This window comes from Geotrypetes seraphini, chromosome 9 (assembly GCF_902459505.1).
Source record: "Geotrypetes seraphini chromosome 9, aGeoSer1.1, whole genome shotgun sequence".
In the NCBI taxonomy this organism is placed as follows: domain Eukaryota; kingdom Metazoa; phylum Chordata; class Amphibia; order Gymnophiona; family Dermophiidae; genus Geotrypetes; species Geotrypetes seraphini.
The window spans coordinates 140037708-140065178 of NC_047092.1; the positions used below are offsets into that span (position 1 = coordinate 140037708).

Here is a 27471-nt window from a genome sequence, read left to right on the forward strand (position 1 = left end):
GGGATAGAGATACTGGATAGGAGTAGTTGGGGAAAGAAAGGGAGAGATGGTAAACCCTGGGGTGATGGGGAAGGAGGGAGAGATGCTGGATGAAAGGTTAGTTAAGAAAAGGTGGATCTGTGGAGGGAGAAGAAAAAAAGGAAAGATGCCAGACCTCCGGGAGAGGGAAGGGAAGGGAAATGGAAGGGGAGGACAGAGATGGCAGATGGATGGTTAGCATGGAGAAAGAAGAAAGAAGGAGACCCTGGCAAGCAAGTTATCAGAAGACAACCAGAGCCTGTGCCCAACAAGATTTGAATAATGACCAGACAACAAAATGTAGAAAAACTAATTTTATTTTCTGTTTTGTGATTACAATATGTCAGATTTTAAATGTGTATCCTGCCATAGCTGGTGTTAGACCGCAAACATGAGCTAGGATTTAACAGAGAGAGGAAAAGTCTTTTTTGTTTGTTTATTTTGTTTGCACCACAGTGCCAGTGTGGTTAGGAGAAGACAAAGGGGGTGAAGAGACTATAAAATAAACCCACCAGGATGTTTGAAAAAAACAAGCAATTGGGCAGGAAAATCGAATCGAAAAACCAATTCAATAGGCTGAATCGAATCGAATCAAATTTTTTTTTTCCTGAATCGGGCAGCACTAGTATATATAATACAATGTTTGCCATGCTATGTTTGTCATACAATGCTCGTCATGCTATGTTATGTTATGTTGTGTTTTGCCCTGCTTTGTTGACTGTTTTGCCATCCATGTCAGACAATGTCCTGCCATGCAATGTTTGCCAACAGCTTGTATAAAGCACTTTAATATGTATGTAAATTTGTAACCCATTCTGAGCTCCCATTCTGGGAGGACGGGATATAAAACAAAATAAATTTGCATACAGCGAAGGTGCTACATACAAATAGAATTCATGCATATTAATTAAGGAAATCCTGAAAACTCAGCTGGCTTGCGGTCCTCAAGGACTCTCCAGGAGAGCGCATTGAGAGAAACATTTCATATTAAGCACATGCTCTGGCGTTCTATAGGAACTTGGCTCAAGTAAAAATTGAGCAGCCATGCCCAACTAAATAAGCTGTGATTAAGCAAAAGGCATCTGACACAATACTTCACATTGAGTAATCAGCCATAGATCCCTACTTTCAACACATTAGAGACCTTAGAGACAGAAGATCTGGCAAAGTACATGGCACACAAAAAGTTGGTAAACACGGGGCTCACCCAGTTTAATGAACACCCAGTAAAGTAAGGAGGCACCATAGCCATTATGAACCCCACACAAGAGATCTGCATGGGAATGAGGTTGATGGGAATCCCGCAAAATCTGTGGGGATCCTGGGTCCATAGGGATTGCGCAGGGATGGAGGCACCTCTTGAAGGACTACCGCAGGTATGTTACCTCACTCATCCAAGCAGCACCTCCTTCTTCCTGCCTTCCAGCCTCACTTGCTTATTTATAAAGCTGCAGGCAGAGGGAAGGCTTCCGGGTCAGCCACAGAGTTCAACAGGAAACTGACAAAAAGAAAAAATAATTACAATTTCTGGGATGATGTACCTGAAGTAGGAAGGGCAGGCTACTTCCAGAATGAGAAGTAATGTAAAAATAAGGCAACCCTACCAAGAAGTCTGTAGCTGTGCACAAAACAAATATGTTACTCATAGCAACTCCACCAAATGACCATCCTTCTACTTTAGAGAAAGTAGAAGATCTAGAGCGACAATGTCTGATACATAAAAATCCACATCCTCTCCAGAAATGTCAAGAGTTTAGGGAGAAACCCTTAAAAGAGCAAAAATAACTGTTATAGGATTTGCTATAAATGTTGCTCTTCAACCAAGCACATAGCTGAAGGCTGTAAAGCAGTCATTAAATGCACACTAGGTGACACTAGCCAACACATTAGTGCCTTACACCCTATGAGGAGTAGATCTACCTCTCTGAAAACCACAGGCATATAGCCAAGCCTTGGCAGGGAGAAGGAAACGGAACAAGTATTGCCACTAAACGTCACTATGAACTGCACAGAGTTGTGGAGAAGGCCTCAGTATAAGTTCATGCACCAAGATTTGTGTGGCAAGGATGTATCCAAAAGAGTAACCAGAAAAGGCAGTGAAAATGTATGTTGCCATTGATGAACAAAGTAACCATCCCTGGCAAGGAAAGAGTTCTTTGACTTATTTAATATCCAGGGAAACTGCTACTCTTACTACCTCAGAACCTGTTCAGATAGAAAAGGAAGTTGTGGGAGAAAAGCAAATGGTTATGTGATAGAAGCAATAGATGGAAGCATCAAAGAGATTTACCAGCTCTGAGTACAGTCAAATACTAGACATCAGGGAAGAAATCCCCACACCTGAAGTTCACTCAACAACACCCTCATTTACAACCAATATTTGCAGCCAGTGGATACAAAGACCAAGATCCTACTCTTACTAAGAAGAAATATACCAGCCCTGGTCAGAACTCTCGATGGGGTTATGCTGCATGTGCTTACCGACTTGCCCTCGGATGGTTGATAGTAGGTGGCATCTGCGTCAATGGGCTGAGGAGACCAAAAGTAGATGTGTACAAGATATGTGTCTTGGCCAATGGGTGCACCACCTTAATCAAGTCTTGTTAGAACCATCTGCAAGTAAAAGAGGTTTACAGCTGAGAACAACTAGACACTGGCTCAATCATCTATCAGAACACTTTACCAACAGATCCAGAAGATCATCTGGGCAATATTATGTTCCAAGTCACCAAGAATGATGACAAACCAACTCTTTCAGTTGAGAATAGAGAGTTCATGAGAACAGGAATTCTAGAGATGAGTCTAACAGTTGTGTAGCTCCTCTACCATTTTGGGCACCCAGAACACAATTTCCCAATAACAGGGAGCAAGTTCTATCTCAACTCACTTCACTGCAGAAGACCCTGTGAAAGAAACCAGAGACAAAAGAGCACTTACTAACATTCATGCAGAACATGCTGGATAATGACCATGCAGAACCTGCTCCTCTACTAAAAGATAATAAAGAATGGAAAAAATGTTAAGATTCTCTAAAAACTCTTGAACAAGTGCATGTCCCATGCACTTACATTCCTGAAACACTCAATACTATCTGTCACAGAGAAATCTGCATATTCTCAGATGCTTCTGAAAAAGTCATTTTATATTAAGGAATAGGACTAGATACCAAATCCTCTCATGAAGTAGTGGTTGATTTAATGCAAAAACCTCAGTCCCACCAGTCCACCGCTGTTATCATTTTGAACCGCGGGAAGAAATGACGTGGTGACTTTTCATCATTGGCTCTTATTCATTACCAGTAGTCCAATACTAGTGTCAATTTTCTATATGTTTAAATTTGTATTTTCTATTTTTCTTCAATTATTTTATAATATGTAATGTGCACTTATTTCTGCATCGGCCAACATTCGGTAGATCCTAACATCAAATTTACAATGATATGTCATCAGACCCAGGTGGAATTTTTAGACATTGCCTTAAGTGTACATGAGGGTCACATCCAAACCTCCCTGCATAGAAAATCGGTTGCACGGAACACGGTGCTTCATTTTGAGAGTTTTCACCCTTACAAACTATGGTTTAACCTGCCAATAGCACAGTTCCTACAGGTCCGGTGAATATGCTCAACTATAGGAGAGTTTAAAATACAGGCAAAACTGCTATGGGGAGGCTTAGAGATAGAGGATACCCGGAGAGGGCGCTAAAGTTAGCATATAAGCGGGCGAGATTCGCCCAACGGGAGCTACTATTATAAGAAAAAGACCACGGGGGAGAGGAGACAGATCCCCTTACATGTGTTCTCCCATTTTCACGTGTGGCAACTATCATAATTAAGATTATGCAGCGCCACTGGTATATAGTTCAAGTTCACGAGCCTTTACAGGACTTCCCCAGGATAGCTTACTCCAGAGGTACCACGTTAGGCCAGAGATGTAATTTTCAAAAATATGCACGATATAACAAGACGGTTGGGGGATAACATAGGAAGTGTGGAAGGTGTCAATGGTGCACCCTCACCATAGAGGGAGAATCTTGGAAAGTCCCAGGGAGGGATACCACTTTGAAATCAAATATGGACACCAACTGTAACTCGGCTGATGTGGTCTATATAATAGTCTATATAATAGTGTGTCCATGCGGGCTGTTGTACGTAGGCAGGACAAGTAGGATGATAAAGGTTAGGCTCACTGAGCACAAGTCGAGAATTGTCAACAGGGTTATTCAGGCCCCCCTAGTTGAGCATTGGCTAGAGCGAGGCCATAAGACAGAGGAGATGAAATGGAGGGTTATCGAAAGAGTGGTGGGAAGGGACGGTGGGAAAGAACACAGAAGACTCAATGAGAGGGAACAGAGGTATATTTTTACACTGGATACAGTGACACCCAGGGAGTTAAACTGAATTCGAGTGGGCCTCAATGATTGGTTGAGGGTCGGACCAATAGGAGGCAGGGGGAGGCAACATTTTTTCGGTAAGGGTGGAGGTATTTAAACAGTGAGATTACACGCCGCCGCCATCTTTTCTCCTTTAAAAGCTTACATTTGGAGTTGGATGACAGCAGCCACCTCGGTAAGAATAAGATGTTATAGGGTAGAATAAGAATTAGGAAATGACACGTAGGTAGGGAGCAGCAACATTAACTGTAGTTGACTGCTCTTTTTTCCTTCTTAACATGCAGGGAGACCCTTGATAAAGCGCAACGGCGCAAAACATGTTGGGTCAGGCTCCCAGATGTTGGCCAATGCAGAGATAAGTGCACATTACATATTATAAAATAATTGAAGAAAAATAGAAAATACAAATTTAAACGTATAGAAAATTGATACTAGTATTGGATTACTGGAAATGCATAAGAGCCAATGATGAAAAGTCACCACGTAATTTCTTCCCGCGGTTCAAAATGATAACAGCGTGGAGTGGTGGGACTGAGGTTTTTGCATTAAATCAACCACTACTTTATGAGAGGATTTGGTATCTAGTCCTATTCCTTACTATAAAACTACTGTATCATATGGACGGATATTAAGGCTGGAATAATATAACTATTATAGCCATTATTTGAATGTCTGAAAAAGTCATAGCAGCAGTGATCTACTTGAAAGCTACAGATGCAGATGGAGTATCCCAAGTAGAATTTATCATTGGCAAAGCCAAGTTATCACATCAACCTAATCATACCATTCCATACTTGGAATTGTGTGGATCAGTGCCAGCAGTAGAAATAGCAGAAATGATACTCAAAAAAATTTGACATTCAAGTAAATACAGTCAATTTCTACACTGACTGCAAAGTCGTCCTGGGCTATATGTACAACCAAACTAGGAGATTTTATGTATACATTAGCAACAGAGTTAAATGTATAAGAAAGTCAACACAACCAGAGCAGTGGCATTATGTGCCAACAAATCAGAATTAAGCAGATTGTGCAATCAGAGCCATGCCAGCATCCCATTAATATACTTAGTCAGACTTAACAGCCTATAATTCCCTACCTCCTTACTTCTGCTTTTGTAGAGAGGGATCACATCCACTGTTCTCTAGTCCTTAGGTACTACTACTCCTTACTCTAGAGAAGCATTGCAAAGATCAGCCAGTGTGCACAGGAGTTTAGTGGTAAGTGCAAAACTCTCCTCCAAACCTACCATATCCATCTGTCTACCACCCCAATAGCCCTTATGTCTGTAGGTGGCACCTATATAGCAGTATAGTGGGATTTTGGTGGCCTCACACTTTCCATAAGAAATGTACTGGTTAGAGTTGCTTATGGGCCTGGGTCCTCCTCTCTATGGATCACTAGCCAACCCACCAGGCTACTTAAGACCTCTGTGTGCAGCTCTGCTAGGCTTTCCCATGGGTCATTCCATACCAAGTGGTCTAAAATTAAAAAAAAGCTCCCCACCATTATGTCTCAGATTTTATTCAAAATTTGTATGCAGAACTAGCACAGCATTAAAAGTTTCCCAAAATATCAGACCCGTAGTTGCAATAGTCACTGAGCTTAATTAGATTGTAAGTTCTTCTAACCAGGGGCTATTTAATGTCAAAATGTACAGCACCATGTACACCCTTCAAAGCTATAGAAGTGTTAAATAATAGTAGAAGACCCCCTTGTTTTACTGAGTGCTGGTAGCATCGTACACAGTAGTGAATAAAATGTCATTTTTAGCTGCTCATAAAGCTGACAATAATTGATGAAAAATTCAAATTTTTGGAAATCCCGCACAGCTTTTTATGCTAGTTTTAGCGATGCTAGTATGAGCATCAAGGATGCAAAAGCCTGCTTAAAAATTTTGCTCAAAGTGTACCTTAATACTTGTTACAGTTTGCTGTGACAGATTTTGACCAGTTTATCAGCTGCTATAGCTCCAGAGCAAAATTAGATACAGACTTCAGATTTTTATCATAGATTGTCCTTACACTGGACACTACACTGTCAAATTTACAGCAATTCAGTTTGAATAGCTACAGCAGAACATTCCTCCAAATTTTACACCCTTGACACAAGGACTGAAATTTGTCAATTTTCAGGGTCAATTATATAAAAAGAGTCTGCCTAAATATTTTTCTAACTAGCACCATCTGAAAGAGGAAATATTATTCTACAAGGTTTATTTTATTTTATTTTTTTTGCAATCCAATCCTTATTGAAATATAAGTTTGCTTAACAGCGTGAGATATTTTGTGTGCACGGCCCATGATATACACATATCACAAGGCTAGAAAATGTATAGAAAATAGGTGCTGCATTGGTCCATAGGGACTTTGCAACTACTGGTTTCCAAATGAGCAAACCAGTATCCCCATCGCCGTAGGGAGTCGTGCCCAATAGCCATACAACAACAGATACAGGTGGGTTTCTTTTCCGTAGGTTCCTAAGCCTGTTTGTGGGTTTCTTTTCCACAGGAAACAAGCCTGTTTACATTGCCAAAGCCAAGCCTGTTTACCTTGCCAAAGGGATTACAGCATTTATTCTGTAAAGGCTCATATTCATGATGAAAAGAGCTTCATGATGAAGGCATATTTGGGATGCTTAATCTAGCTTTGTTCCTGAGCGTTTGATCAGTAGTTTCTGCTCATGATCAGTAAAATCCTCATATCTTTTCAATGCAGCCTTTTTTGCATGGAAAATTACACAGCACTTTGATTCACCATTACCTTGCCCAATTGAACTGGGACGCAAAGTTATATCCTTTTCAAAGTCTGACATCTATAACCTTAAAATTGAAGAAGTTTCAAAATTTATTAAAATTCGATATACCTTCTTAAAAAGGGTCAAAGCGGTGTACATTACATTAAAAATATAAAATTGGGAAGAACATAATATGAATCAGATTTCTTGGCACAGGTCCTCCTTTCACCTTAACCCCCTTAAAAGTTGAAGTGAGCCCCTCTCCCCCCAAAAAAACCTCCCCTAAAATCCACTATATCCACCTGGCTTCAACCCCAATAACCCTTATGACTACAGGTGGTACCTAAATGGCAGTAGAGTAGGATTTTGATGGGTTTTGGTGGGCTCAAACTTTCCACCATAAATGTGGGTAGAGTGGCTTATGGGTCTGGGTCCTCCTTTCTATGGTTCACTAGCCCAGTATTTCTCAACTCAGTTCTAGAGTACCCCCTTGCCAGTTAGGTTTTCAGGATATCTATAATGAATATGCATAAACTTGATTTGCATATACTGCTTCCATTATATGCAAATTTATTTCATGCATATTCATCGTGGATATCCTGAAAACCTGACTGGCAAGGGGGTACTCCAGGACCGAGTTGAAAAACACTACAATAGCCTACTCAAGACACCTGTATGATGCTCTAGTAGGCTTTCCCATAAGAGATGCTGCTGTTCTACAGATATGTATGGACTTTTAAATTCAGATGTTTGTGGGGAGGGAGGGGGGAGTTCTGTGACCACTAGGGGAGTGTGTGTGAGGGGGTCAGGAGTTAATCTGTCTAATGTTCATCTGATCAGTTTGGCACCTTTTTGGCCCTTAGACATTTTTAAAACAAGCCTAGACTGAAATGTCTAAGTTCCATCTAGAACAGTGGTCTCAAACACGTGGCCCAGGGGCCACATGCGGCCCGCCAGGTACTATTTTGAGGCCCTCAGTATGTTTATCACAATCACAAAAGTAAAATAAAACAGTTTCTTGATCATATGTCTCTTTAGCTATAAATGACAATATTATTATTGGAGACTTGGCCAAAAGGAAAGATTTATAAACTATGAAGAGTTTTACCTCATGCAAAATTGTCATTTCTTTAATAAGACATTAACTATTTTTTTCTGCGGCCCTCCAAGTACCTACAAATCCAAAATGTGGCCCTGCAGAGGGTTTGAGTTTGAAACCACTGATCTAGAACATCCTTCAAAACATTTGATTATAGCTGCAGGATGTCCAAGTCTAAGGCCACTCAAAGCCCACCCATAGCTCACTCATACCACACCTCACAACACACCCCATTACTTTCTGAATGCACAGTAGGTGAAACATCCTGCTAGTTGTACAGGAATGAGTTTTGATTATCAGCACTTGGACGTTTTGGCAAGAAAAACATCCAAGTGCTGACTTAGGCACTTTTTTGGATGTTTGGATGTTTTGATTATGAGGCCCTTAGGGAACTCGACATGGGCTATGTTTCAGCACTGCTGCCTGCATCAGAAGTCCAAGCAAGTCTGTAGCATCTATAATGGGTTAAATGATATTTTATTTCAGAAGGGAAAGTAGAACAAAAGTTGAATAATCAGAAAATTGTCACAAATTATACTGTAAAGTGAAAGCAAATGGCAGACACATATATTGGGCCTCAATGTTGATTCCATTGTTTTTTTTAAGGGCATATTTATCAACATGGGCTACCGCTAAGACATATTTTACCACCAACTCATGTAATTTAGCACAGGTTCCATTTTGTACGAGACCTTGGATTAACAGTAAATATCACTTCTTAAATATAGCTCATGTGAATAGCTATTCCCCTTAATATGTATCTTCTTGAGCTGTCTGACCCGACTTGTTCAAGATCTTGGAATTGTTTCATTTTACCATGCTGACAATATGTTGCTGATTTATTACACTCACTTCCCCCAGATATATCCCCTTCTTGTCTCCAAGACAATCATCTTATCCTGAGCCATTCAAAAATGTTATCCTCATGGATTACTGGTAGTTCTTCGTGCCCACAGCTAATGTCCACCCTTCTTAATACACAAATTGCCAGATACGTATTTTAAATACCTTGGTGTCATCCTAGATCATAAACTATCATTTGACCCTTTAAAACCAGCATTAGACGAAGGTGGCTGTAAGATGGCTTTTCTCACTTTCCGTGAAAAAATTCCACCAGCTTCCAGCTTCAGCTAAAGTTCATGCATCGCTAGCAGGCTTGCACCCAGGAACAATTTCACTCCAACCTGAAGATCCTTTGCCCAGTCTAGCACTCCTTTGGCGTCCTTTAATATTTAAGAGTCGATAGGTTATTTTGGCAGCCGCATAGTGCAGCCCCACTTTAAACCTGCGGGTTAAAAGCACAGGCTTACAGAGAGGCAGAAGCGGCAGAGAGCAGGGCACTTTTGATGTTTTTTTTTTTATTTTTGATACTGGTATTTCAGGGCTGCAGGGTTGGGATTTAAGGGCGGCAGAGAGCAGGACAGTCAGCAAGGATGTGAGCTGGTCCTCAGCAGTCGCTTCTGTTTGGATTGGCCAGCCCAATCGGTGTTGGTTTAGTGAATCACTGCCTTTTTACTTATGCATGCATTTCCCCTCATTTGTATGTGCAGTGCAGATCAGATCAGGTGCAAACAGGATCAGCCAGAAGGTTAGTGAATCGAGTCGGGGTCGCAAACTGGTCGGGACATGATCGGTAGGCTTAGTGAATCTAGCCTTAAGTGCTTTGAAAATGAGCCCCTTACTGTTCAATATGACACCTCTGCTTATCTTGCTTCCTTAATTATTTTTTATACCCTGCCAGGATCTTAAACTCTTTTAACAACCATTGTTTATGTATCCCTTCTATCTTCCATGCAATCCTTGAAAGAACCCAAACCAAAACTTATTGTACTGTGCTCCTACACTAACGTGACCATTTATTTTTTTCATCAAAACGGGACATCTATTAATATTCAGCCCCGCTCCCATCATGCCCTAGCCCCGCCCCCAATTTCATCCATTCATTTTTCATGTACACACAATATCTTATTAATTCATAATGGTAAACATAAAATTAAAAAAAAAACACAAAGCACGCTGTACACAGAGAAAATGTTAATTATCATTTACGAGTTTTGGATTTTTTCCAAGATGTCAAGGCAGATTACTTTAAAATATGCAATGTCACCTCAGTAACTATAGAAAAATAGACAAATATAATGCAAAATATAGACAGCAGATATAAATTCTCAAAACGGACACATTTTGATCACTAAATTTAAAATAAAATCATTTTTCCTACCTTTGTTGTCTGGTGATTTCATGAGTCTCTGGTTGCGCTTCCTTCTGACTGTGCATCCAATCTTTCTTCCCTTCTTTCTTTTGCATCCAACATTTCTTTCACAATCCAGTCCCATCCCCTTTGGATCCAGGTCTCTCTCTTTTTTCCCTCTGTTTCCCTCCCCAGATCCAGTGTCAGTTCTCATTTGTACCTTTGTTCCAGGTCTCCCTCGCTCTCCCTCCTCTATTATGATCTTAAATCTCCCTGTTCTTCCCCAGGATCTCTCCCTCTCTGTCTGAACCTCCCATAGTCCTGCATCTGCCTCCTGTCTTTCCCCTTTGGTTCAGGCCTTTCTCTCTCTAGTCTTTCTAATCTGCTTACAACTCCCCCCCCCCCTTTCTCACCTCCCTTTCTCCTTCCCTCCCAGCAGATTTTAGCATATTTCTCTCCTCCTTTTCTCCCCTCAGATCTGGTATCTGTCTCCTTCCTCTTTTCCTCCTCCCAGGTCTGGTATCTGTCTCCTCCCCTTCCCCCCTGCTCAGGCATCTCTCTCTCTCTCTCTCTGCTCCCTTCCTCCTGTTCTTCCTTCTCAATTTATTTTCTGCCTCTGTCTAAATTCTTTCTTACTATTCAGTCCTCAATTTCCCTCTTTCATTGTGTCTACCTATAGCTTGCCACCTCTTTCCCTCACCCCTTCCAGTATCTAACTCTATCCTCTTCCCTCAATCCAGCATGTGCCCTTTTTTCTTTCTTCTCTCCACTTCCTTCCAGCGTCTACTCCCCTCTCTCACCCCCTTCCATTCAATGTCTGCCCCTTCCCCACACTTCTATTCAGCATCTGTCCACCCTTTCCCCCACACTTCCATTCAGCACCAGTCCCCCTCTCTCTACCCCTTCCATCTACTGTTCACCCTCTCTCACCCCTCCCATCTACTGCCCTCTCTGCCCTTTCCATCCAGTGTCCACCCTCTCTCTCAGTGTCCACTCTCTATCTCTCTTCCATATGGCAATTTCCCTCTTTCTATGTCCCTTCAATAAGCTGTCTGTCCTGTGTCCCTTCTCTCCTTTGTACATGATTCATTTCAGCTTCACCCCTCTTCATTTTTCTGTCTCCACCCCTTCCCCTGTGCTCTGGCATCTGTCTCTTCTCCTTTCCTTCCTTCCTTCCTTCCCACTCAACCCCATGGCCTGGCATCACACACATTTCCTTCTCTTCTACCTCTCCCTCCCCATCTATGCTCTGGCATCTCCTCTCCTTCCTTTCCCTCTGGTCTGGCATCTGTTTCCTTATTTTCCCTTCCCTTATACCCTGGCACCTCTCTGCTCTCCTCTTCTATCTCTTCTTCCCCCTCCATTATCTGGCATTTTCTCTCCCTCCCTCCTTCCTTGCCCCTGGTCTAGCATCTGTCTTCTTCCCCTTCCGTGTGCAAGTGATGGGTAAATTCGGATACTCAGTTAGAGAGTTGGCCTTAGAGTGCTGGTAAAAAAATTGAAAAATAGGACTTTAGAAGTGGTCCTTTGAATACTGGCTAAACTTGTAAGAGAGCCCATAAAATCCTGGCTTTGTAGAATGGTCAGTCACACTGGATGCTAATCGTTTTGAATTTTCTTCTTCTTCTCCTTCCTTAAGGTACATAAATAATCCTTACAGGAAGGAGAAAAAGAAAATCCAAAATGATTAGCATCCAGTGTGACTGATTAGCAGTCGACTGCTGGGCGGTTACCTGTCAGTTGCTGTGGCCTTCGGGGTGTGGTGGGCAGTCTGCCACCTTCACGAGCTCTCTCTCCGGTCTGGGCCCATCTCCGTTGCCCGGTAACCCCAGCGAAGAGGCACTGAGGCAGGTAGTGGGTGGGAGATGGCAAAGCGTCCTGTTGTCTCCACAGTAACGGCCCATAAGTGAATCGAACTCAGGCCACGGGGCTCTAACATGGCACGCACTGCCTTCCCTTCTCCTCCGAAACAGGAATGACGTAATTTCCTGTTTCGGATGCAAAGGGAAGCCAGTGCGTGTCGTGTTAGAGCCCCGCGGCCTGAGTTTAGTTCACTTGCAGGTAAGAGGGTAGTGAGAGAGTAGAAGGGAGGGAAGAAGACCTCACCAGACAGTCGGGGGGGGGGGGGCAGGAGGCCCTGCCCTGCCCTGCCCTGCCCTTTTTGCTCCTCCCCTAATGCTGGTCCTGGGGCAGGGAGACAGCCCATTCTCCTGCGATCCCCTGTCCCGTTGGCCCCACACACAGCTTCAGGACGCCGTCTCTGGAAACGGGACATTTCAGCGTCCCGAAGCTATGCATGGGGACAATGGGACAGGGGAGCTGAAAAAGGGACAGTCCCGTTCAAAACGGGACGTATGGTCACCTTATCCTACACTGGAAGGGCCTCCTGGCCCCATCTAGATTGGAGTCTAGAGACAGAGGAAAGAGCTGAGGGGGTATATGTAGCCTGTTCATGTAGTCATTTAGATCAAACACCCCAAAAACTCACATGTTTACTAACATCTTTGAAACTGATCTTACTGCAGCTTAGACTACTGGGTCAACAGATCCAGCTTGCATGTACTAAAACTTGACTGTTTTTGTGGATGACATCTGATTGATTAAATTTATTGTATACCCTAATTTCCTTTTTTCTTTTTAATTTGTTGTAGACCACCTTGCTATATGCTCAGGAAAGGTGGTATATTAGATAAAATAAACCATCAACCATATAAGTACTGTATGCTGTTACTGGCTTTGTAGAAAAAAAACAAGCAAGCAATCGTTCAGTTACTGCTTCAGTAATTTGCATGTATAATCTATCTTTGCTTTTTTATTTCACACAGTCTGTCCTTGTACAATAAATTGAAGAAAGGATCTTTATGATCTGTACTAGCTGTATTAAGACACCAATGTGTTTGATGTTTGAGTAATTTTTTTATCTCATCTTCTTCCTCTAAATCTTTGTCTAGTTCTAAAATTAGCTGTTACAAATGTATATACATTTTTAGTAGTTCCACTACTACCACTTTTAACTTTGCAAATTACTATTGATTTTTTTTCCTTATTTTTATCAAGACTTCTTTTTTATTGTCCATTATTTTCCAGACATTTCCCCATCTGATCCCTCTTGCTCATTTTACTTGAAAATACTCATTGAGTTTAAAAGCCCAGTAATTACTGTTCATTCTTCATTACACATCCTGAATATGATTCTTTCAGAAAAGTCTATGGCTGCAGGCAACCATCTGGGGTCTGGTCGCAGAAGGGGCTGTTTGCCCAGGGTGCAAACACAAAGGCACCTGAGGGCTAAGGAAGTGTGTGTCAAACAAAGGCCCCATATTATTGTTTACAGGGTGCCACAAGCATCTAATCAGAGGACTAAGCATTAGGAGACCGTCCTTGGCTGGCAGGCATCTGGTTTATTCAGGACAGATGGTGAACAAAGATGAGCACAATGCACAAGGATCAAATTATATAAAATGCTTGCTGTAATGCAAATAATCCAAAATGCACAAGATTTTCAACAATTTAAATAATTCTAGTTACACATACTAGTGTTGGTCAAGCATCCAATATAATGCAACTAGGTATATACTGACAATGTTAAGGGAAGAGTACCATCTCCATGTTACATGCATATCATCATTTTTATTTTTTTTTATTAATATTTTGGAATTGTATTTTATTGAGATGTGTGTAACTTGATTTGGTCATTTTAGAGAAAAAGAATAGAAAATGAATTAAATCTATATAAATATATTGACACAGAGATGCTCATACAGTATGGGGCTCATAATCGAAAGAGAAAAACGTCTAAAAAACCAGCCTAAGTCGGCACTTGGATGATCATAAACAAAAGACATCCAAGTGCTGATAATCAAACTGGGTTTTGGATGTATTTCTAAACAACCAAGGCCTTCATAGTGCCGCTGAATGATCATAGCTAAACGGGGCGTTTCAGGAGGAGTGTCGAGGGCGGGATGATGTATAACCAAAAGTTTTACAACAGAGCCTAGACGGAACTTGGGCGTTGTGACTTAGACCATTTAAAACAGGGATCTCAAAGTCCCTCCTTGAGGGCCGCAATCCAGTTGGGTTTTCAGGATTTCCCCAAAGAATATGCATTGAAAGCAGTGCATGCACATGCATATTCATTGGGGAAATCCTGAAACCCCGACTGGATTGCGGCCCTCAAGGAGGGACTTTGAGACCCCTGATTTAAAACATGGTCTAAGTCACAAAAACCCACCTAAAGTCACCAGATAAGTACTGCAAACACATAATACAGACCCCCACACACTACCCCAGTGATCACCGACCCCCTTCAACCCCATAAAAATCGTAATCACACCTTTAAAATTCAGCCTCTAGACCATCATCACCTGGCAGCCTGGCATAGGAAAGCCTAGTCGTCCAGCACAGAGGCAGCTTAAGCCATCTTGGGGGTGGGTTAGGGACTCATGGAGAGGAGGACCCATGCCCATAAGCCCATGTACTCACTGTTTTGATACTTAAACATCTACACTCCTCTATTCATCCCCAAACCCTTTTTTACTGGCATATAAGTGGCTCCTGCAGTCATAAGGGCTATTAGGATGGTAAATAAGTGGGTCTAGGGGATTCTGGAGGTGGTTAGGGGAGCTCATCATGACCTATAAGGGAGCTGTAGTGAGGAGAAGACATGGCACCCTTTTTGTGAAGTTCACAGCAGTGCCCTGTAAGGTACCCCACTATTTAGGTGCCATGTCTGGGTGTTCAGTTCATCACTTTGCAGACCCTTCCCACGTCCAACATGGCTTGTTCTAGGCATTTTTGACTTGGACGAAAAGTTGGACGAAAATGTGGTATAAAGATAGAGGATTTAGCGGCTTGGATCAGCAGGACGTATAGTTAGACGATTTTCGAAACAAAAAAAATTTTGGATGTATTTTTCAAAAATGTGTCCTAGACTGTTTTTTACTTTGGACGACTTGCGGCTTAGCCAAAAAGGACTTAGACGTTCCTTTCGATTATGCCCCTCCACACATATAAATATTTTTCATCATATAAACAGTGCATATTATTGACTTCACTGACCATTTACTTTGTAAAAAATGCTTTGTTGGCTTCTACCACTTAAAAGATAAGAATGTTATGAATGAATATTCTTCCCTATTTCTTCTGTCTTGGTTGGCACCGCCAATGATTAATGTTCTATTTTTTAAAATATGTCTTTTATCCATTATTCTATTTATTCATTATTATGATCACTTGTTTAGCATGTAACAACCTCTCTGGGCATTTGGGAAGGTCTCTATAGTCATTCTATATCTCCCGAAACTGGTAAATGGAGGATTGTTTTCTGGGTAAGGATATGAAGGGGCCCTTTTACCATACTGTGGTAAAAAAGTGGCCTTAGAGCAGACATGTCAAACTCTGGCCTGCCAGGTACCTAAATTTGACCCTCCAGCCAATTTCTAATTTCCCCCAAAGCTGGCCCGCCGGTACAAGTAGCACATAATTTGTAGGTTCGTGCCGCATCATCTGTAGGTTCATGCAGCCTACAGAGGATCGCTAGTCGGCAGTAGTGATCCTAGCAGGCCGCCGTAGCCTCAGCTGCATGTTCCCTCTGGCGCGGTCTCACCCCTCCTCTGACGTAAGGGACCGTGGGTGGGATCGCACCAGAGGGAACGTGCAGCTGAAGCTACAGCGGCCTGCTAGGTTCGCTACTGCCGACTAGTGATCCTCTGCAGGCCGCTGAACCTACAGATGATACGGCATGAACCTTTAGAGTCAGGTCCCAAGCAGACACAGAAATATCTTCCACTGCCCTTCTGATCCCCAGTGCTGGGGTGCTCTCATATACACACACTGCTGCATGGGGCAAGCAGAAGAAGAAATGAGCTTGGCATTGCTCAATCCAATCCACAGACTCCAGAAAAGAAAGGGAAGAAGAATGAAGAAAGAAGGAGAGCTGGTGTTAGATAGCGAGTGTGAACTAGGACCTAAAAGAGAGAGGAAAAGTCTTTTTTATTTATTTTGTTTACATCACAGAGCCAGTGTGGGGTTGGAGAGGTTGCAACCCTATACTTCTACTAAGGCTAAGGGGTCCTTTTATTAAGGTGCGTGACTTAGCCTTTTTTTCAGATTTCGGTCCCTTATGCGATTAAGTTTGAAACCCCTGCCTTAGAGTATCCATAAGCAGGTCATTCCCATGTAGAAAGGCTATTTTTACCACTGATGTAAAATAGCCAGTTTTTCTATTTTCCCCATCAATGGCCATGTTCTTTTTTTTTTTTTTTTTAGTTCAATATTCTTTATTAAAATTTTTCAACATACATAGGTATATTTCAATATAAATAGGTATATTGACCATTACAATGAAGTAATATCATGATAAAGTATAGAAAGTCAATATACAGAGGTTAACAGAACTGACAATAAAGCAACAATAACCTTTAACTGGTATCTAGGTCAGCCATGAGTGAAAGCAGAGATTGATGAGGCACTATCAGAGTAGCACCATGTACTACATTAGAATTTATGATGGGATTTGGTTCACTGAGAATCATTTCCCAATATTGGTGTTACCAAACTAACCAGAGGAGCCCACATTCTTTCGAGGATCTGAGGGAATTTTTTCATTCAGCAGCAATTGTTTCGTATTTTGCAGTCAGGCAGACCACATTCCATCATTCATTATAGCTGACATTAGAAAAGTCTTTCCAGTTTGCTAATATTATACGAATTGCTATTAATATTAGCAAGTGCAGCAGCTACGAAATATCTGGAGACAAAGACATTTGATTGTCAGTCCCGCCGGTGATCAATACATATTATAAGAATGATATTGGGATCCCAAGCATAGAAATTATAGTTGACCATATGTGATCCCAGTATGACTTTAACAGTGGACAATCATATATCATGTGTTTGAGGGAGCCAGGTGCATTTTTGCAGGTCCAGCATAACACATCTGCTTTACTATTTTTTAGTTTGGAAAGCTTAAGCGGTGCCCAATAAGTTCTGTGCAGTAGGAAATAGGAGGATTGTAAGACTGCTGCTGAAGAAGATATAGCAAACGATGACAACTATACTGCTTGCCAGGTGTTAGTATCTATGTTCTGCTCAAATTCTTCATTCCAAACACATTCAGTCACAATTGGTCTTTGCATTCTGTATAATTGAATAGTTTTGTACCAATTAGAGGCTTCCTTTTTGTTGAAGGCGTGTTTACGACATAACTCCAACACATCTGGGTCATTTTTGCTCCAATCTTTTGTGTTTAAGGATAGTTGTATGGCATGTGTTAACTGTAGCCATCGAAAAAAATCAGAAGGAGGTAAATTATATTCAGCAGAAAGGCTGTCATAAGGAATCCAGTTGTTACCGTCAAATAATTTAAAAAAAAAAAATCTTTATAATCAATTTTCAAATTTTTAAACAAGCACATTAATACTTGAATACAGATTTAGAATGAAAATCAAAGAAAATTAATAAACCTGACATTACTTGCAATGTAAGAAGGGAAATAAGAAATAATACATTATATAGTCCACAAATTTAGGAAATAAAGATCCAAGGGGTCCATTTACAAAGGTGCGGCAGCGGTTTAATGCGCAGAATACCTCATGTTAAACCGCCTGTCACACAAGTACCCAACGCCTCCATTGACGAGGCGTTAGGATTTTAGGCTGCCGTGGGGGTTAGCGCGTGATGAAATGTAGCGCGCCTTGATAAAAGGAGCCCCAAGTATTAGAATAAATATAACAAAATATATATATCAATTGCAAGAGCAGCCGTGGAGACAGTGATATAAACTCCCCAACAGCCTGTAATTTAAACTGCGGGAAGAGCTAATGGACCAATCACCACTCCCCCACCCACACCCCCTTCCTTGGCCGAAATAAATTCCAACAATTGCTTTGGTTTGAAAAATAGAAAATTTTTCCCTTGGAGTGAAACACAGCATTTGGCCGAAAATTTCAATATAAAGGATGCACCCAGGGCCAAAACTCTGGGTTTATAAAGCCGAAATTCTTTTCACCTATTCTGTGTCACTTGAGCAATATCTGGGAAAATCTGAATTGCCGAGCCAAAAAACTTATCATTCATATGTCTGAAGTAAAGTCTAAAAACTAAGGGCTCCTTAGTTAACGTTTTTAGCACATGCTAAAGATTAGCGCGTGCTAACCATGCGCTAAATGAAAAATACTAATGCAAGCTTTATGGAGACGTTAGCATTTAGCACGTGCGGCATTGTAGCACGCACTAAGAGAGCGCTAAAACTGCTAGCACACCATAGTAAAAGGAGCCCTAAGTCTCTGTCATGCTCCAAGGCAAACGTCACCAAAAGAATAATCCTTTCCATGACTACTTTCATGGAATTCTCCAAAAAGTCTATTGTTCATTCATTCCGTGTCAACAGGAGTTGAACTGTCCTGTTTCTTCCCTGAAGATATAGATTGAGCCGCGGTGATAGTTGGTAAATTATCTTCCTGAATCATTAAAATATCCTTCAAGTATTTACGCACCATCTCAAGTGGAGATAATACTGGAGATTTAGGAAAATTTAGTAATCTTAGGTTATTTCTTCTCTGTTTATTTTCCATATATTCAAGGTTTTTTTTAAAATAATAGATCTTTCTTTAATAATCTCAAATTCTATCTTTTATATTTGAACAATTTGCTCTTCATGTTTTTTTTTTATTTCATCTCCCTGTTCTTTTAACATTTTCTCATGGGCCCATACCTAAGAACTGACAGAGACACAATCCGCCTGTACTTTAGTCATCGCCTTTTGGAGGTTAGAGTCCATGATTTCAATAGCCCTCCACAGCTCCTCTAAATTCACTACTACTGGCTTTGTCAACTGTCCAAACTAAATGTTACTCACAGAAGTTGAATTGTTTCCTGCCTCTGCTTCAGAAGCCGATGTCTGGGCTCCAGTGGGGTTTTCTTCCACCACTCCTCCTGCCACAGCTCCTCCGGGGCTAGACAGCAAACCAGCTTCCTGGGTAGGCTGGTTAGCCACATTCTCTGCAGAGCTTCTTCCAGGTTGGGCAGGACTTCGTCCCTGGATCGGGCTAAGGGAAACCCAATCATCACTGAGGTTCGCCGAAGTCAGCATTCCTCCCAGAGTTGGGGGAGTCTCCTTCTACTAGGGTACAAGTCTTCCATCCAGCGTCTGCATGAGAATCTTAGGGGTCCCAGTCACCCAGAGGGGTCAGCCAGATTGCACCCTTCCTCTTCCCCATGAATCATGGGTCTCGTTCTGCGCCTGGTCCAACAGCGCGGTTCAGGGCCCATGAGAAAGAAGAGATAGTTCATATGCCAGCAGAAAGAAAAACATCTGCCGGCGATATCCAAATACTGTGCGGGCAAGCCGCACTCAAGGTAAGAGGGAAGGGGAATCTCCCGTATGTGAATCAGCATTAATGTGGAGCTCACCACCCAGCGTCTGCTCTAAATGCCATCTTGGATCCTAGATCTTTGTTACCGTCATATAATTGATCAATTTGCCATATATTTTCAATGGCCATGTTCTAATTTTTCCTTCAAATTGTGAACCCCTATGCTATTTATTATGTAGCCAATAGGGGCTCATAAGCTAATTGGTTAGCACATTGTTTTATTGAAAGCTTCTGTACCGCTACTAATGATTGGATAGTCAATTCCGAGTGGTCTACATAAGCTTTTATAACAGTGTTACGATTCAAGAGCTTTGGTTATGATGTTACTATACTTGAGAAGCAACTATGAGCTTCTGTAATGATGTTACAATACCTGATCTTCAGTAATGGTGTTATAATACAGTACATGTGTAATTGATGTTATATTTATTTCTAAGATTTCTAGACCGCTTTGGTAATGCCATTACAATACATGAGTAACTGATGTTACTATACATGCGTTTTGGTAATGCACTTACAATACATTAGCTTCAATAAAGCTGTTATTATACATGAGCTCTAATTTATCAGCTCCTATAGTGGTGTTACAATATATGAGCTTTGATAATGATGTTAGAAAACATGAGCTTTGGTAATAGTGTAACACAAGGCAATGTAGCTGTGCTAACCAATTAACACGTAACACGCTTACTCTCCACCCCCCCTGATACAAAATATATTTAATTTTTTTAGCACATGTGTGCTTCAGTGCTTACCATAGCTTAGTAAAAAGACCTAAAGTGATCTGAGAATTAAAAATAATCCTGTTTTGTGTTATTTTTTTGTGCCTGAACCTTTTGGAAGTCACAGAAAAGGAACACTGATAATAAGTAAGGCAGCCAGATCATGGGGGGTGGGGGGGGAAATTTATGACACAGCCTCAGATAGCCAAAAATATACATTGATATTTCACTATACAGACTTCACTTGATTTTCTGCACCAGAGGAGAGGAGGTCAAGGGAGGGGGTACCACCGCCCTGGGCATCACTTCCGCTCACTATACCACTGCTCTTATACTATGCTCCATTAGGTGCTAAGGGCAAGAGTTCTGAGTCTCCTCATAGTAATGTTCTATACTCTGTTTTAACTGATAGTCAAGCTTAGTGGTTTTGGAACAGCAGTCTGCAACGACTGTAACCAATGAAAATACTCATAAACACTGCTATAGGGAAAACTGTCTATTATTTACACCATCCCTTCCCCCCTTTTACAAAACCGCTCAAGAGGTTTTAAGCGCCTGCCGGTGCCCTGAATTCTCTGCGCTGCTCTGATGGTCACAGAGTCCCTATGAGTGTCGGAGCAGCACAGAGCATTCAGCGTGCCGGTTGGTGCTAAAAAAAATCCTCAGTGGTTTTGTAAAAGGGGGATTAATTATTACACAACAATTCACATTAAAAAATATCATAATCATGTGAAAATTTCTATCAAAAAGCACACATCCTTCTTTTAGAATTTGGTATGTAAGTGTATGCATTGAAAGACTTGCCCAAAGTCTGCATTTCATTATAGTTGATATTCTTAGATGAGAATGATCATTATTTATTTAACTGCTTTGACCAAGCCTGAAGAATAATCTATGATCAGACATTGAAATGTTCTATTTTGGGAGACCTTCACTTGTTCTCACAGATAGAAGGTCGTATGTGCACAGCAGCTATTAGGATAAGCATTTCAGGACTGTAATGAAAGATAAGGAAGACTCAAGGATATTAACAGTTTTATTCAGATTTAGGCAATCAAAGGAAAATAGGTTTCTATGTTGTAAGGAATTTCATTCAAAATATGATCAAGGAAAGTTTATTTTATGATACTATTCCAAAATTATTACTGTTTCAAGTTCAGGACTGCAGTTGCTAAGAACAAGTGGAATAAACTATTGTACAGCATATCTGGAACATTTAAGTTATTTAAGTAAAACCTATGGGGCTCATAATTTTTAAAAAAACCGTCCAAAAAGAGGCCTAAATCAGTACTTGGACGATCAAAAAGAAAAATTGTCCAAGTACCAATAATCAAAGCTGGTTTTAGAAGTATCTAAAAACAGCTTAGGCCTTTCCCCTCTGAATGCCTAGAGTGAAAAGAGGCATTTTTGGAGGAGGGGAAAAGGCGGGAGGTGGGCCGACCTAGACTTAGACGTACAATGTACAAGTATAACCAAAGGTTTAACGAGGTTGCAAAGTCTGAACTTATAGATTTTGATTTAGACCAAGTCAAAACAGGTATAAGTTCCGAATAGGGGCCGCTGAGCTGATCGAGGCTGCCGCGATCAACTCAGCAGCCCCGGCAACCTGCCCACCCCCTGCCGTGATCGTGATCCCCTCCAAACTGCCGCAAATACCGGCAGGAGAGATGCCCAATCTCTCCTGCCGAGAAGCACCCCTGACACCCCCACCACCCCCGACAACACCGGCAGGAAGGATTCCAAGCCCTCCTGCCGAAGATGCTCTCCCGGAACAAACCACCCCCGGATCCCAGACCCCCGTCCCCACAACCCAGACCCCCCCCACACTAACCTTTAATGTTGGCCGGCTGGCCGGATCTCTAGTCCGGCCGGCCGGCAGGCCCACCATCCTCGGAATGGCTTACCTGCCCCTTTCCAGTACATTGTGGGATGCACCGGGGAGGGACCTAGTGCCTGATTGGCCCAGTTGCCTAAGGCTCCGCCCATAGGAGGGGTCTTAGGCACATTAGCCAACCCATCCCATGTGCCTAAGGCCCCACCCATAGGAAGGGCCTTAGGCAACTGGGCCAATTCCAGTTGTTCAACTTTCCTATGAGCAGGGTCTTAGACGACTTGGCCAATCAGGCCCTAGGCCCCTCCCCGGTGCATCCCACAATGCACTGGGAAAGGGCAGGCCTGCCATTCCGAGGATGGCGGGCCGGCCGACCAATGTTAAAGGCTAGTGGGGGGGGAGGGGGTCTGGGCTGTTGGGGAGGGGGTCCGGAGTCCAGAGTGGGATTGTTCGGAGGGGGACAATCTTCAGCCGGAGGGCCTGGTATCCCTCCTGCTGGTGTTGGGGGGGGTTCCGGGGGAGCACCTCGGCAGGAGGGCCTGGAATCCCTCCTGCCAATATTCATGAGGGGGAGGGGGTGGGGTGGGGGCATCTCTCCCGCTGGTATTCGTGGGGATTGGGGGTGTCGGGGGTGCGCCTCGGCAGGAGAGATTAGACATCTCTCCTGTCGCGATCGTTGCGGGGGGGGAGGGATTCTACCGGTGTTGTTTATGACATACGCCAGTTACAGAATCCAGCTTTTAGGTGAAGGACTGGCCCCTTCTTCGCCTAAAAGGTCTTGTTTTAGGCGTTTGGGACTTGGGCGATTTTTTGGTTGGGAATGTGTTTTAATGTTAGACGTTGTGGTGGTCTGGGCGATTAAACTGGTGAATGTAGAGGTAGGCCATTCTCAAAAAAACCTCATTTTGGACATTTATTTTAGAATGGACATTTCCCTGCTGCTACTTTCAGCGTTTAGGGGCTTAGACCAAAAGAGGACTTACCGATAGACATTTTTTTTATTATGCCCCTCCAGTTCTTTAAGCTAGACACTCATTTAAAAAAAAAAAAAAAAAATCTCAGGATGATCCAGAAAACTCATTTTTGAAACAGGTTTAATCATGGAGCTCTTTTGTCATATCCAGAATCATCTGCATCTTTTTCCCTTAACACTGCTTAGGTACTTTGACTGCCTCAAATCAGTGTTATCCCCTCCTGTTTCTTTCTCGTCCCTTAAAGGGCCTTGTTAGTTGACACTTAAAAATACAAAAGTATATGCAGCAAATGCTTATTTCCACACAAAGCTTCCCATTTCCAGTCTGCTCAGCATGCTAATTTAAAGAGAAGAGAAGACAGCTAGATATCACATGTGGTGCAACTCAATTGTTTATACTGAGGGGGAAATAAGATTTATCACTACTGCAGATAAGTGATAGGCTGAACTCAAGCAAATGAACGCCAATGAAACCAAAAAGAAATCAATATCTCAGCATATAATGTTATCATTTAGCTCAGGTTGTAGAAAGACACCCAGATATGTAGACCAGAATGTGCTATTTAAAAAAAAAAAAATTGCTGTTTTTCTAACTATATCACAGAGCATTTAATTGTAATACTGTTCTTGAAGTACAAGAAATCCAGGGCTTTTTTTGAGGAGTACTCAGGGGTACTGAGTACTGTCATCTTTTCCATTGCTTGATAATAATGACTCATGTTCTCCAAGTTTTAATAAAAGAGGTTCTGCACACAGTGTTGCTTTTTCATGGATTCTATGCAGTACCATAGTAAAGGTGGGGACGGTCTGCTCTTGGCGCTATGTCAGTGGGAGTGCTGGAACCTCTCTGCCCTGCCATACCACACTATGCAACGCTAAGCTCGCACCATCCCTCCCCCCACCCCATACTTCTATAGATCTTCACTAGCGTAAGCACCGTCTCTTGCTGGAGAAAAGCCGCTTGCACTGGCGAAGATTAAGAGGTACGGGGGGGAGGGGAAGGGAGAGCGTGAGTATAGAGTGGGGTTGGGGAGGAACGGGGTGTGCGTAAGGAAAAGGCGCCTTTGGGGGGGCTTGGAGAGGAGGACATGGGGGGGCTGGTTTGCCACCATCCGAGGTGCTTCCTACCCTTACTATGCCACTGATTATATGGCTGGTTTTAGGGGTCCTGGCTACTGTGGGTTGGATCCCTCAATGATCATCTCACTCCTGAGGAAGGGCCTGGAATTTGAGTACTAACACTTTTGGTCTAGAAAAAATGCATTAAAGAAACATATCAAATGTCAATTATCATGCAAATGATTAGAATAATGCCATAAATACATATACAGTATATAACTATATATAGTAAATGTTAAACTGCTTTGGTTGTACCACAGAAAAGCGGTGTGTCAAATCCCATTACATATGTGTGCATAGATGTCCACAAAGAGGTCACACTACTTATCATTTCTATAACGCTGCTAGATGTGCGCAACGCTGTACATTGAACACGTAAGAAACAATCTCTGCTTAATAGAGTTTACAAGCTAATCAAAACAGACAAACAGGACAAATAGGGGTTAGGGGATTTCTCACAGAGAGAGTGATAAAATAAAAATGGGTATTGTACAAGTGAGTAAGAATTATTAGTTGCAAGTAGCATTGAAAAAGTGGGTGGACCATGTTTTGCCCACTCATGGGCTGCATCAAGGGTTACAGTACACCAGGAAGGAATGCCTAGTATACACACTCCCAATCGACACCCCCCCCCTCCCTTTTATGAAGCTGCATTAGGCTTTTTTTATTGCTGGCCAAGGCAGTATTAGCTCCGACGCTTAAAAGAATTCTGTGAGCATCAAAGCTAATACTGCTGCGGCCAGCAAAAAAAAAAAAAAAAAAAAGCCTAACGTAGCTTTGTAAAAGGGGGGGGGGAGGGGTAAATATGTTAGTGCTCAGCACAATATCTTACAGCAGTACACACACTATTCTCTGTTGCTAGAGTGTGCATGTATGTGTGTGTGTGTGTGCGATTTAACAAAAGGCATGCTTTTTTGAAAGATGCTAAAAAGAGGTGCACTATTCAACAAAAGGGCACCCTGACACTGAAAAAAAAATTCCCTTGTAATTTCAAATAAGAGAAATGTACATTTATCTCCTACCTTTGAAGGTGGTCTTCAGGACTTGGGGGGAATGTTGGGGTCCTGTGAGAATCACTAAGAATGAGAATACATGTTTATTTTTTTAAAACTTCTCTATTGAATTTTGCACTTTGTCAAAGGCATGCACAAATGCCAGCTAGTAGTTTAGACCTGCAGGGGCAAGTGCAAAACTAAATCAATTGCCCCTTGATGCTCCCTGGTGATATATATCATCCTCACGACTCCCTTATTGTGCCTTGATTGTCTTGTCATTGAGGCCTCCTTGGGCTCCATTTTTGATACAAGACAATCCCCAGTCCCCAAATCCTTGTACTCATCTTTGCCCTCCCATTCTACCACAGCACACAATCACCCCCAACCTCCATCCAAACAACCATCTCACCCCTCAAAAATCAGCAACAACTGCCCCTTACCTCCCAAAAATCCAAATATCAGCATTAAGAGCTACAGTCAAGGGTCTACATATATCATATCCAGGTACTTTCCCTGTCTCTAGCAGGCTTACAATCTAAGTTTTGTGTCTGGGGTAATGGAGGGTTAAAAAGTGTTATCATATAGCTGCAGAAAAAGGAGGATGGATTGAGATATCCGGGTTTTACTTCCACAATGGAAGTAAAACCCAGATGTCTCAATCTGTCTTCCTTACTTCCATTGAAAGCAATGGAAGTAAAACCTGGATATCTTAATCCGCCCTCCTTTTTCTGGAGCCATATGGTAACTCTAGGGTTAAATGACTTGCCTATGTTCACAAGAAGCTGCAGTGGGAATTGAATCCAATTCAGGTCCACTGAACCTCTCTGACATTAGCAAAAATACTCTTTCCCTCTCCACTCCCCGCTACGGAGGGGGAGGGGGGAGACACAAGAGTTATCCCTTGTTGCTCCTGTTCTCGAAATGGTACCTCTGGCACGCTAACAATAATTTCACATTAGATCTCAAGGTGCCAAATAAGCAGGACTTATGCAAGAGTTTTGTGCACCCTAGCTGAGGCTTCAGCACTATGCTTCCTCAACTAATTTCCAAGCTCTCCATAATCAAGATTTTGATAACTGAGCTCAATAACCATGATCATCCCAACACCACAATCCTGTAAAAATGCTGAATTGGACATCATAGTTTTAAGTATTCTATTTTCTGGTGAGTGTTTTAAAAATGAAAAAAAAAAAAAATACTGACCACTGTAGAGATTTAAAGATGGTGAAGATATAGGCAGAATTGATCCCAGTATTTCATGCTAGGCTATTTCTGGCCACCAGCATTGACTATCTGAGGTTGAACAGACTGTGTCTTGCTACCAGGATTTATGTGGGTCCTGGCCAATATTCAGTTAGGACCCACAGAAGAACACCACCATATTGACTGATTAGATTTTTTTCCCTGCATAAAATCACTCTTTAGCAGTGATGAGCATGTAGCAATAATATTTGAATCAGGCCTTTGATTTGTCCTCACATGAGTGAACACAACTTGTTCACACTGGTCAAACACACAAGCAGGATTCCTGCTGAATATCTCATCCAATTACAGTCATCAAGTTACTGAGCTTCCAATCTATTAGATAAAGCCCTGATTATTTGTTTCTGAGTCCTGTTATTGATTTTGATTGCTGCCTTTGTCTAGAATAGATCTTGACTTTATCAACATACTATTTCTCTTCAGTTTTTGCTCTACTGGAAATGAGTAAAGGACAGTAGAGAGAGAGAAAAAAAGAAGATTGTTCTTGAATTGACTAGTTTGAGATGGGAAAACACAGTCAACAGTTTCTTACACTAATTTGTTTTAAGCAACAAAGCACTAGATCCCTAGGGCCGCAATCCAGTCGGTTTTTCAGGATTTCCCCAATGAATATGCATGAGAGCTATGTGCATGCACTGCTTTCAATGCATATTCATTGGGGAAATCATGTAAACCCAACTGGATTGCGGCCCTCAAGGAGGGACTTTGAAATCCCTGCACTAGATGGTCTGCACATGTGTGTGGATCGCACAACAGCG

The 27471-nt window shown here is 42.0% G+C and overlaps 1 long non-coding RNA gene across 1 annotated transcript; it reads right to left on the reverse strand.

Annotated features, from left to right (window-relative positions):
* Nucleotides 1-606: 606 nt before the first annotated feature.
* Nucleotides 607-26775, reverse strand: LOC117366981. Its single transcript, XR_004540674.1, has 4 exons — nucleotides 26654-26775; nucleotides 25478-25531; nucleotides 2500-2631; nucleotides 607-1516 (listed from the first exon to the last, which is right to left on the reverse strand). It is a non-coding gene; the product is annotated as an uncharacterized LOC117366981 (long non-coding RNA).
* Between the last annotated feature and the right edge of the window lie 696 nt (nucleotides 26776-27471).